The following is an 11461-nucleotide window of genomic DNA, read 5'->3' as shown; positions in this document are numbered from 1 at the left end:
ATAAATTAGTGTGCAATCAGAACTGTGAGCAATCTGGTCTCTGTACATACACATCATTTCTGTCCGTGTGAACACCTGCCTTTTTCCCATCTCTCCTAACTTACCTGCTGCCAACATTTCTTACATTCAATGTCACAAGCAAGTGACTTTAAAAAAATTTTTTCTATTCTTTCAGGTCACATTTTTGAACTTTACTTTAATTGTATCTACCTATTAGTTTCTTGTTTTTTAGTAATACATTCTCCTGGTTCAAAATTTAAAAGTCTGTCTGGTGCCTAGTTTTCCACAGCAGACATTGTTGTTGCTTGTGTTTTCTTCCAGACACAGGTATACACACACATACACACACAAATAGACTTACCGCATACACTGCACATGCACACATCACACATATACACCACCCATACCACATAAACACCACACACACATATGAGGAGTTTTCAAAGAGTTCATGGAATAAACCCATTGGCCTCTAATTCTATTTTTCCATGAACATCTGAAGCCCCCTACACAGTCAATCCTCAGTATTCATGCATTCTGCATTTACAATGGAGTTCTGATACAGCGTTGTAGGAAAAGAACTGGACTACAAGGTCGATTCGTATTTATAGCTCCAAAATCAGTATTTGCAGCACTTTCGTGGTCATTCAAAAGTGCCAAAAAATTTGAGTCATGCAACATTCCTAGCTGAGCTCAAACAAGGTGATATTCTGACTTTTTATAGTTTATTTAGTTGCTTTATTTTGGCATTTTGGGGCTTTTTGTTGGTTTCTGTTTTAAATGACCCCTGTGGCACTGAGCTTCTATTCTTATTGCTGTTGTTAAGAGCTTTGAGTCGGGTTCCAACTCAGAATGACCCTTTATAGTGTTTCTAAGGAGCAGCTGGTGAGTTTGAACCATTGACCTTTTGTTTAAAACTGACCTTGCAAGTGCTTATTTAACAATGCTACAAGAGATCTTCTAGAACTTCTGTTCTAGGTGATAGAAATTTTTGAAACAGATAGTGGTGATGGTTGTATAACATGAAAGTAATTAATGTCAATGAATGTACATGTAAAAAATGACATGATATACTTACCATCTACCACTCATCTGTCAGTTTGTCGTACTGTGGTGCTTTCTGAGTTGCTGTGATTCTGAAAGAGGCTATGTCATCAGTATTTTAATACCAGCAGGGTCACCCATGTTGGATAGGTTTTAGATGAGTTTCCAGACGAAGGAAGAAGGAGTGATGAACTACTTCTGAATATTTAGTCACTGAAAACCTTATGAACAGCAGAGAAACATTGTCAGATATAGTGCCAGAAATTGAGTCCCTCAGGTTGGAAGGCACTCAAAATGCAACTGGGGAAGAGCTGCCTCCTCAAAATAGAGTTGACCGTGATGACGAATGGAGTAAAGCCAGTGGGAGAAAAGCCAGCGGGACCTTCATTTGCTGATGGGGCACAACTCAAAATGAAGAGAAACAGCTGTAAACATCCATTGAAAATCAGAACATGGAATGTAGGAAGTATGTTTCTGGGAAAATTGGAAGTTGTCAAAAATGAAATGGAACATATAAACATCAATGTCTAAGGAGCGACTGGTAAGTCTGAACCGCTGACCCTGCATTTAGCAAGCAGTGCTTATCCTGCTGCGCCACACCAGCCATTGCGGTTGTTGTTGTTAAATGTCATTGAGTCAGTTCCAACTAACAGTGACCCTGTAGAGGGTTTCCTAAGGACAGCTGGTGGGTTTGAACCACTGACCTTGTGGTCAGCAGCCCAGTACTTATTCTATAGTGCCACACCAAGTGCAAATCAGAACAGAAAGATCTCATCTTACCCCAGCATTAATAGCAAAGTTCAAAAAAAGGAAAACAGCACATGTTGGAGAAGGTGTGGAGAGTATGGGACACTCTTACACTGTTTATGGGACTGTAAAATGGGACCTTCTCAGAAGGTTGGAACTAGAAATACCATAAGATCCATCAATCTCTCCACTTGGTATGTATATCCTCAAAAAATATCAGTTGTAACATGAATAACTGTATGCATGCCCATGTTCACTACAGCATTATTCACAATAGTAAAAAAATAGAGACAGCTTAGATGGTTGAACAAATTTTGGTACATACACACAATGGAATATTATGCAACACTGAAGAATAAGGATGAACCCATAAAACACCACATAACGTGGAGGAACTTGGAGGATAATATGCTGAGTGAAATAGTTAAAGGAACAGATATTGTCTGAGACCACTTCTGTAAAAAGCCAAGGAAAGTTCTTCATTAGAGAATAAACTTTCTACGTTTATTATAAAGATGGTTACCAGGGGTAGGAGGGAAGGGTTTACAGTTAACTGGGTAAAGTGTAGACACGTGCTAACTTCGGTGATAGAGAAGACAGTCAAAAAGAAAAGGAAGGAAAAGAGCAGAAGGAAGGGGGTAAAAATAGTTTTATCCTGCTTTTTTGTCTTTTTTTTTTCATGTGCTGGAGGACAAAAAAGGTACATTCATTTTCTCATAAAAAAGAGCTCATATTGTTTTTGTTTGAAACATGAAGGTCGGTTACTACGGCATCATCTTCTGTGTTGCTATGACATGTTTAGTACAAGACAGTCTGACCTCTTATTACATCTTAATAATTATATTGTCTCTATAATAATTAGAATTAGGGTATTCAGAAATGTCTTGAAGACTGCCTTGTATAATAATTTTTTTTTGAAGTGTAGAAAAACATAGAACAAAAAGTTAATAGCTATTATCCCATAGTTGTTGAATAAGGTAACGAGGATTCTGCACCCTACCCATTTTATGTGTTTCTTTATTTTTCAAATTTATGCAATGATTACATTTTTTGGTTATAAAAATGCTTGTGCAAATTAAAAGAGGAAAAAAAAAGTGTTCCCAAGTTCAGTACAATTTAAAAATTGGTTTACTAGAATTGAAAATTTTGGTTATTTCCCATTGAGTCCTGAATTTTATGTTTCTTGAAAACTCAGAAATACTAACAATGCCTATGTTCTGGCAATGGCACAATCTGCTGGGTCCCCTGGCCCCAAGAAATGAGGAGTAGGGGCATTCTTCTACCATTCACCAGTCCCACACCACGGGCTCCTTCCCTCACTGGGACTGTCCCTCCAGGGGATGGTTGGACTCGAACCCCTGGTTTGGGCCCTCACTAATACATCCTTGAAGTATTTGTGAACTGCCTAAAATTAAAATGCAGATTCTAACTCCATACCTTTGAGATGGGCTTGAGACTGCATTTCTTACAAGCTTCTAGGTGAGCTGATGTTGCTGGTGTGCAGACTACATTTTGAAAACCAAGAGGTCAGTTTATTCCCTCCCCAATTCATTTTGTACATCATTGCAAATTTATTATTGTAGAATTTTTTTTTTTTTACTGTTTTTAAAATCCCAGTAGTTGTTGAATGGTTGTGGTGGTTATGTGTCGTGGAGTCAGTTCCAACTCATAGTGACCCCTGTACAGGGTTTCCGAGGCTGTAAATCTTTATGGGAGTAGAAAGCCCCATCTTTCTATCCATGGTTTTTTGTTGTTGTCAAGTGCCATCGAGTCAGTTCTGACTCATAGCGACCACCGACCTAGTTAGCAGTCCAATGCTGATCCTACAGCACCACAGCAGGACTCCAATATCCCTGGCAGTTACTCTTTGCTATCTAAGTTTTTAAACTACAGAATTTTTCAGTTTTCCAAACACAGATGTTATTGCACAGAATCCCAGTGTGCAGCATACAGATGAGATATAATAGAGGAGAGGGAACCTTGGGAGCCTGAGATTCCCCCAACCCTCTGATATCCAGGAATGTAAAAAATGCCAACCTACAGGAATGTAAAATGGAATTAGTTGAAAATCAGAGACCTCATTCTGGTATCCCAAGACTCTGTGGGTTAAGTAGCTTGCCCAAGGTCATCTAGCTGCTAAGCCTGGGTCTCCCCAACCCCCAGTGCATTCTTGTCCCAAGGCCACAGTCACATCCTTTAAATCACAGTCCCAAAATGCCACCGTTTGTTATATCTGAGCGGTAATCTCTTAAGTGCTTGCTACATTGTTCTCAAACTTCTTAAGGTATTAAAATACTTCATAAATTAAAAATGAAAGGAACGTGTGATTTCTTTGAGAGAAGTGCTTCACAAATTCTCATGTACAGTCCATGGGAATCACCTTGTTGAAAACCACTGTGCTGAGCCCCTGGGTCTGGGGTGGGGTCTGAGAGCCTGAATTTCTAAACAAGCTTGTGTGAAGGGATGCTGCTGATTCAAGTACCTGACTTTGAGAAGCAACCTTCTGGGAAACTGTGCCCAGGCCTCCTGAGGTGGAAGTGAAGGGGCACAAAGAATGAGGAGCCTGCCTGCCACTTTCCTGCCTATTTTAGGACATACAAGAAGCTTGAAATGACCTAAAAACCCTCTTTTAGCTTCTCTCTGACTGCCTGTAGTTTTCCTGGGGGCATGGTTTAAGTCCAATATATGGTAATGCTTTGGCAAAGTTCACTCTCTGCTCTGAATCTTGCACTTGGCTCATCATGTCTGACTTCAAGTTCCTGGGATTTGGGGGCTATCACCTGACCTGATTCACCAATTCCTGTACCTTTTGCATCAACGGCCTGTCATCTGAACTGATTTGAACTCCTCAGCTCTTGAGACTAAGTGGATGGGGAGAGTCCTCTAGACTGACCTCTGAACTACAGATTTGGGACTTACCAGCCTCCACAATTGTGTGAACCATTTCCTTTGACAGAGAGTTCTGTGAGATGTTGCAGCATGTATAAAACCCAAGGACATGAAGGAGGGGAGGAGTGGTGATTACCATCAAGGATTATGGAGTGGTATAATATGTTGAGAAAGTCAGACATCTGGGATATCTTTAACCTTCACCTCATAGGGATCAGCTTCAGGCTGATCTCTCTAAAAGAAATTATTCATGCAGCTGATGTCAGAATGGTGGGTTTTGCGGCAATGTAACTCACTGTAGTATGTGGTTTGGGGGAAAGGCGGATGAATGGAAAAATGAGGAACCTTTGGTTTCTGGATGGAAGAAAGATCACTCATGGATTAAAGCAGCTGAGATCACTTACACAAAGCAAAAGCTATTTATTGGATATAGGATTAGTAGATGTAGATTTAAGTTCCAATGAATCAGTTAGTTGAATGCAGAGTGATAAAGAAAGAGCAAGATTTTTGTTACCAGTAGTACTAAACTACTAGGTGTTCTGCGAGAGAAAGATGAGGCTTTCAGCTCCCGTAAACAATTTACAGCCTCGAAAACCTTATATAGGGTTACTATGAGTCGGAACTGACTCCACAGCACATAATCACCAACCACCAATAACTGCAATGACAAAGGAAAGGAATGTAGGGGCTGATGAAACAAGAAACAAGTCCAGAAACAGAAACAAGTCCAGATGCGATTCAGTCAAAGCTATGACAACTTGTCTCAGAAGATCTGACTCAGGAAGGAAAAATTGGGTTAGAACAATAGGAAGTACCTCTATAACCACTGGTCACCAAGAAGGTATTTCAAGAAGGGAAGGGACAAAACCAAGAAGTTATTGAAACCAGGAGGTATAGTATAAAGGAAGATTGTAGATTGGCATTGTCAGCTTCTCGAGGAATTGTTACTAAAATGGACCGTGAACACCAAAGGACAAACACTGTATGATACTATTATTGTAAAATAATAATAGAAACAAGAAAAGGTTTCCATACTAAAAGAAACATTCTTGGATGGTTACCAGGGGTGGTGGTAGTGGTGTGACAGGGAATCGGTTCTGACTCATAGCGACCCTGTACAGGGTGTCTGAGGCTATAAATCTTTACTGGAGCAGAAAGTTTCACCTTTCTTCCACGGAACAGCTGGTAGTTTTGAACTGCTGACCTTGAGATTAACAGCCCAAGTCGTAACCATTACACTACCAGCGCTCCTTTTGATTGGTGTTACTATTTATTTATTGCTATTACTATCCCTACTACCTTTCTTATCCACTTTAAAGAGGTAGGTAGTTTCTAGTAATGTATCCACTTTGTTAACTAACAAAGAGTGGGAATCCGAATCATAAACCTGACCTATACAAGAAGTATTTATTATTAGTTGACCATCCTTGAATCTTGCCATGGTATACACATGGGAGTAAGTTTCCCAAGTAGCTGCTTGCTGGAAACTGTTTGCATTAGAGGTAAGTGTAAAAGCGTTAATGGGTCTGGAGGCTCAGGACCATAGTCTCAAGGGACACAATGGCCAATTGGCATAACATAGTCCACAAAGACACTGTTCTACATCCTGGTTGGGTGACTAGTGTCTGGGATCTTGAAAGCTCATGAGTGGCTATCTAAGGTGCAGCTGTTGGTCTCTCCATGTGCAGAAGAGAGAAACGTGAAGAGAACTGAAGAGGCTTGGAATCAACTAGTCCAATGGACTAATAGAGTATATGAACATCAGTCTCCATGACTCTGAGACCAAGAGAACAAGATGGTGCCTGGCTACCACCACCAATTACCCTGAAAGGAATTACATTAGAGGGTCCAGATAGAGTAGGAAAAAACATTGAACAAAACTCAAAATTATTTGATAAAAATAAAATTTAAAAAAATGGGTTTACTGGGGGTAGGGTGAGGGGAGGGAGGGGAAGGTGGAGCACAGGGCAGGGAATAGACACAGGACCGTTTGGGTGCTGGGGAGGGGGGCAATATACAAGAAGGGAGAGGGGAACGGAAGAACAAAGCAGATGGGAGAACAATTAGGCAGGTTTGAATGGGCTAAGTGGGACAGAGGTAAATAATGACGTATGCACAACCTTGGAACAACAGGGTTCTGGTATACAGAGATTAAGCCATGGTTGGAATGCGGAAAAGGGGGGAATAATGTTAAGATGGTTGGCTTTCTTTTGAATCTTGGTTTTCCTTGCATTATATTATAAAATAGACACTTGAGGGGGAGAGAAAGGAATAGCCAGAAACATCACCATAGAAAGCTTGTAAGTCCATCTTCTGCCTATAACTGACTGGAATACCTAAAATGCGGCTACAACGTGCCCAGTGAAGGAGGCTTCCTGTGGAGTCTCTGCAATACATAAGACTATAGGTGGAAGCCTGAACCACATCTAGATCTTCAGAGATGGGAAATTTCCACTTGAAAGGATTAGCAGACCAGCCTGGAGCTGCTGGAAGAATAGAAGATACTTCTTGAAAGAAAGACCTACAGGAAAAATGCAAAACAACAGAGGCAGACTGACTGTTAGTACAAGAACAATCAAGTTGCTTGCCCAGGAAATATCAAGGCAAGTGGTCGGGTCCCCTCAGTGCAAACCCCCTTCCAAGACTAAGACTCAATACACACTCTGATTGGTGACTATGCTCGTCACCGATAAGGGGAAGTGAGGGAAAAACAGCAATGAAGTTGCAAGCTAAGCCGTGCAATGTTCAATAGATTTCTGTGAACCCGGGTAAAGACCTGGTTGGCCAGCAGTGTGGCAAGACCTAGGGACTCTTGGGTCCAGAGTCAGTGACATAGCCACAAAGGACTAGAGTGGAAAGTGAAGCATCCAGCTGATAAGAAGAGAAGGCACAAGAGCACCCACACTTGCACATAATACCCACTTGACCTGGCCTCAATGACTGGATGATCAGAGCTCAACCAGAAGAAGAAAGAAGAGGGAAAAAAGCGTAATCTGATACAATTTGATGAACTTGACCTACACTTATGGATGCAGTAGCTCAAAAGAGGGAACAAATCCTTACAGCAAGGATCATTCCCACCCCCTCCATACACAGAATAGACAGGGATGGGTATTGGCTACCCAAAAGGGGGTGGGGGCTACAAAGGCAAGAAGTGACTGGCTTACAAGCTTTCAAGAGGGAAGCTAGATTCATAGGGCATGGAGGAAGGTAGACTCTTCACTGAGTAGTATACAATCTGAAATGAAATCCAGATGGATCTCTTGTGATACAATAGTGAATAATTGTTATCTGGACTGTTTGTGAGGGTTGGAATCATAAAGGTAGACGTTTTTCAGCAAGGAAGGGAGTGATAACTTTTCAGCCTAAGAGTGGAGGTCCCTAAGACCATCAAGGGAGAAGAGCGGAGAGCGGAACCCTACCCAGAGAAGCAGTGATGCCTGAGATGGAGGCAGAGATGATGGCGTGGAGAGATGGAGCTGTTGGGGACTTTAGACACAGAGAGGGAGGGGAGCTGTGTGCTGATGACCGGTGGACAGGCTTGTAGTGGATACCCTTTGGTTGGTTGATGATGCATGTAGGGGATTGTAACCATAGTAATGAAATGATATACTATAGGATGAATGATGTAAAACTAATGTTCTCCCATGCAAACTATCACATAATTCACAATAAAACATTAAAAAAAAAAATGGGTTTACTTGTCAGAAAGAGTCTGGAGGAACCTGAGACTATGGCCTTCAATCACCCTTCAAGTCTAAAAAGGAAGCCAGCCTCGTGGTCCAATTTTTAGGCAATCAGTATATAGGTTTATAGGGGCATGAGGAACAACAACACTAGCAAAGTATACTCACCATGGAACGGTCAATTATTCTAAATCCAAAGAGCAATATTTCTAAGGACAAAGTTAGATAGGAAGGTGGGTAGAACATAGATAGGAACCATAGGGAGGAAGTAGGATAACTGTTGTTGCATGGAGGGGATTGTAAACTTGGAGATGAAACAAAGTGTATGATTTATTGAATGTAAACCTGAGATAAAATAAAATAAAATGGACTGTGAAAGCAACTAATTTAGGTGTAGCGTTTTTAGTTTTGAAAGCTACAGAATGGAAGAGTGTGTTTGGGCTGATGCAAGACCCACAACTCATTATGGAAGAGTCATGATGAATAGTAACACTAGATCCATTTACATGGAGGGATATGGATCGGTCAGTGTGGTGGACTGTATGAAATTTTCAGTAATATCTGTTTATCCTGAGAAGGGATACTGAGCACTCCAGAGGAGACAGCTGATACATTGCTTATGGAAGCAATGTTGGAATGGTTTATGGAGTGGTATGACAATGTTGGGAAAGTGGGACATTTGGGATATCTTTAACCTCCACCTCATAGGGACCAGTTTCATGCCGATCTTTCTAAAAGAAACTATTCATGCAACGCTATACCACTTTTAAATTTCCCTGTCGTCTTTCTAGCTCGTTTGATGTCATCCTCATTGTATTAATTCTCCTTGAATTAATGCCTCACTGAGGCAGTGGCTTGTCCTGAGTGAAGCAGGACTTTGGCATCAGGTCATCTGAGTTCAAATTTTACCTCCACCCCTGCTGGCTGGGAGCCTTGGGCCAGTTGCTGAGTTTTCTGCTCCTCAGATTTCCTGTTTGTAAATAAGAATAAGAACAATAACTAAATCATCAACTCCAATTCATAATAACCTTATGTGCAGTCATCCTCACATCTGCCCAGCATATTCAAGCCCATCATTGTGGTTTGACTAGAGCCAATCCATCTCACTGAGTTTCTCCCATGCTTTCTTTGGCTCTCTGCTTCCAACTATGATGTTCTCCTCCATGGGTTAATCTCTCCTGATGAGGTATCCAAAGTAAGCAAATTGAACAATATTCTATTGTGACCCACAGTATATTCACTGACTAATTTTTTTTTTTTTTACATTTACACAGTTCTTTTATTTATACAAAATCTTAAATTAATAAAGTACTTTGCTTAATCCTTTTAATAAACTTGTGAATCAGACAGACTAGGTATATTTAACTCCATTTTATAGGAAAGAGTGGAAACATTGTTCCTACGTTTAGTACAAAATAGATTGGTATCATAAACACTAAGCTTCCATCCTCACACCTACTTTCCCCCTATGACTTAGTGATACATCATTTTAAAGTAATCTGATTTCACAATGCTTTACACTATAAGAATAACACCTCCAATAAATCTATTGACAGATTATTCTCGAGGCAAACACCCAATTACCTCATAATCTGGCACATTTTAAGGCATTGTTCTACCTCTAACTCAGTTTCACAATTATGTTTGAGACCCCCATGAGCCAAAACTGCAGCAAAGCTAATCTAAAGGGACCAAAAGATGCAAAGGTCAATCCTTAACTTGGATCTGGTACACTCTCATCAACTGTTTAGATGTGTGTGCACCTCGTTTAGGATGGACACTGATGCTAAAGACAAGCAGGATCAGACCATCTTTGTTCATGTCTATCACTCTGCCCTGAGGAGTCCTTTTGTTGGTCTACTGCATCACTGCCAGCTGGACAGAGGGCAGTGTTTCTAGAGTTCAGAATATGTAAGGGAAAGGCATCACCAAGAGTCTAAATAAGCTGCCCATCTAAGACCGCAAACACCATGCCAAACCAAGAAAATGGTGCACTTGTTGCCCAGTGGAAACGAAGTGACCATTTCCTTGAGTTGTGTCCTTATTATGAAGCACCTAATTGGTTTGAGGAGTTCTTGTGTGACACTGTAGGATAAAGCACTGGAACTACAAGGTCGACAGTTCAAACTCAGCAATCATCCTTGGAAACCCTAAACAGGGTCACTATGAGTTGGAATCAACTTGGTGGCACTTAACAACTGATTTGAAGGGAAACAGCTATCTTTGTAAGCTTTGGTCCTCTACAGGATATTGAGCCAGAGGAGATGCAAAAAAAGGAATCTGGGCGACCAATTCTGATAGAGCATGGCTTCCTCCATAGGTGTGTGGGTCCCTGAGAAGAGTCTAAAATTCCATTTTCCTGGGGAAGGGGTCCTTCTCATAGATGCTCAACAAGGGCTATGACTCAAGAACAGATTAAAGTCCTGAATTAGAAACAAGACAGTTGCAGGCTAGGGAAAGGAAGCTACAGCTACATGTATAGCCAGTCAAATTTGAAAGCTCTCAAATTCATCAGTAAAACATAATTTGGACTCATAGAGACAACTGAGCATTTGTGTGTGCTTCTAATTGTATTTCAAGTTCTTTACACTTGAAAGAATTTAGGAACCCCAGGTCAAATCTGTCCCTGAGCTTGGTCTACTGTTGCATGGGTCTTGGGAGAGTCTTATACACGTGTTTTTGTATTCACTGACATTAAATCCCAGGGTTGACAAAGCAGATCTCCTTCTCCAATGGCAACTACAAATCCTTTGCCTATTCCAGAAGAGATGGTGTCCAAGTAGAAAACAATGGCATTTTTCCTTGGGAAAATGCTTTGACATGGGAGGTGCTTGCAATGCACCCCACCCACTGTCCTTTCACTTTCAGTTTCAGAAGACAGCAGAAAACAATCTCTTTGAAAACACTCGATGACAATTCAGAAAAGAGAAACACATGCCTCCACCAATACACTATGCTTTCAGACATTCTGGGTCTAGTTCAGCTGCCTGATGAGTTGATTAATGCACTCACCACAATAGCCAGGTGAGCATTATCTCCTTGACAAAACCCACTTTATTCTTTTTTTTTCTGCTGTTTGTTTTGTTGTTGTTGTT

General features: G+C 40.9%; 1 pseudogene; it reads right to left on the bottom strand.

The window, feature by feature from the left end:
• Positions 1-11340: 11340 nt before the first annotated feature.
• The window catches only part of LOC102817424, a 3510-nt pseudogene continuing 3389 nt past the window's right edge, over positions 11341-11461 (bottom strand).

The sequence above is a fragment of the Chrysochloris asiatica genome, unplaced genomic scaffold (assembly GCF_000296735.1).
Source record: "Chrysochloris asiatica unplaced genomic scaffold, ChrAsi1.0 scaffold00141, whole genome shotgun sequence".
NCBI classification, from domain to species: Eukaryota; Metazoa; Chordata; class Mammalia; order Afrosoricida; family Chrysochloridae; genus Chrysochloris; species Chrysochloris asiatica.
This window is presented reverse-complemented; position numbering and strand designations above follow the sequence as displayed.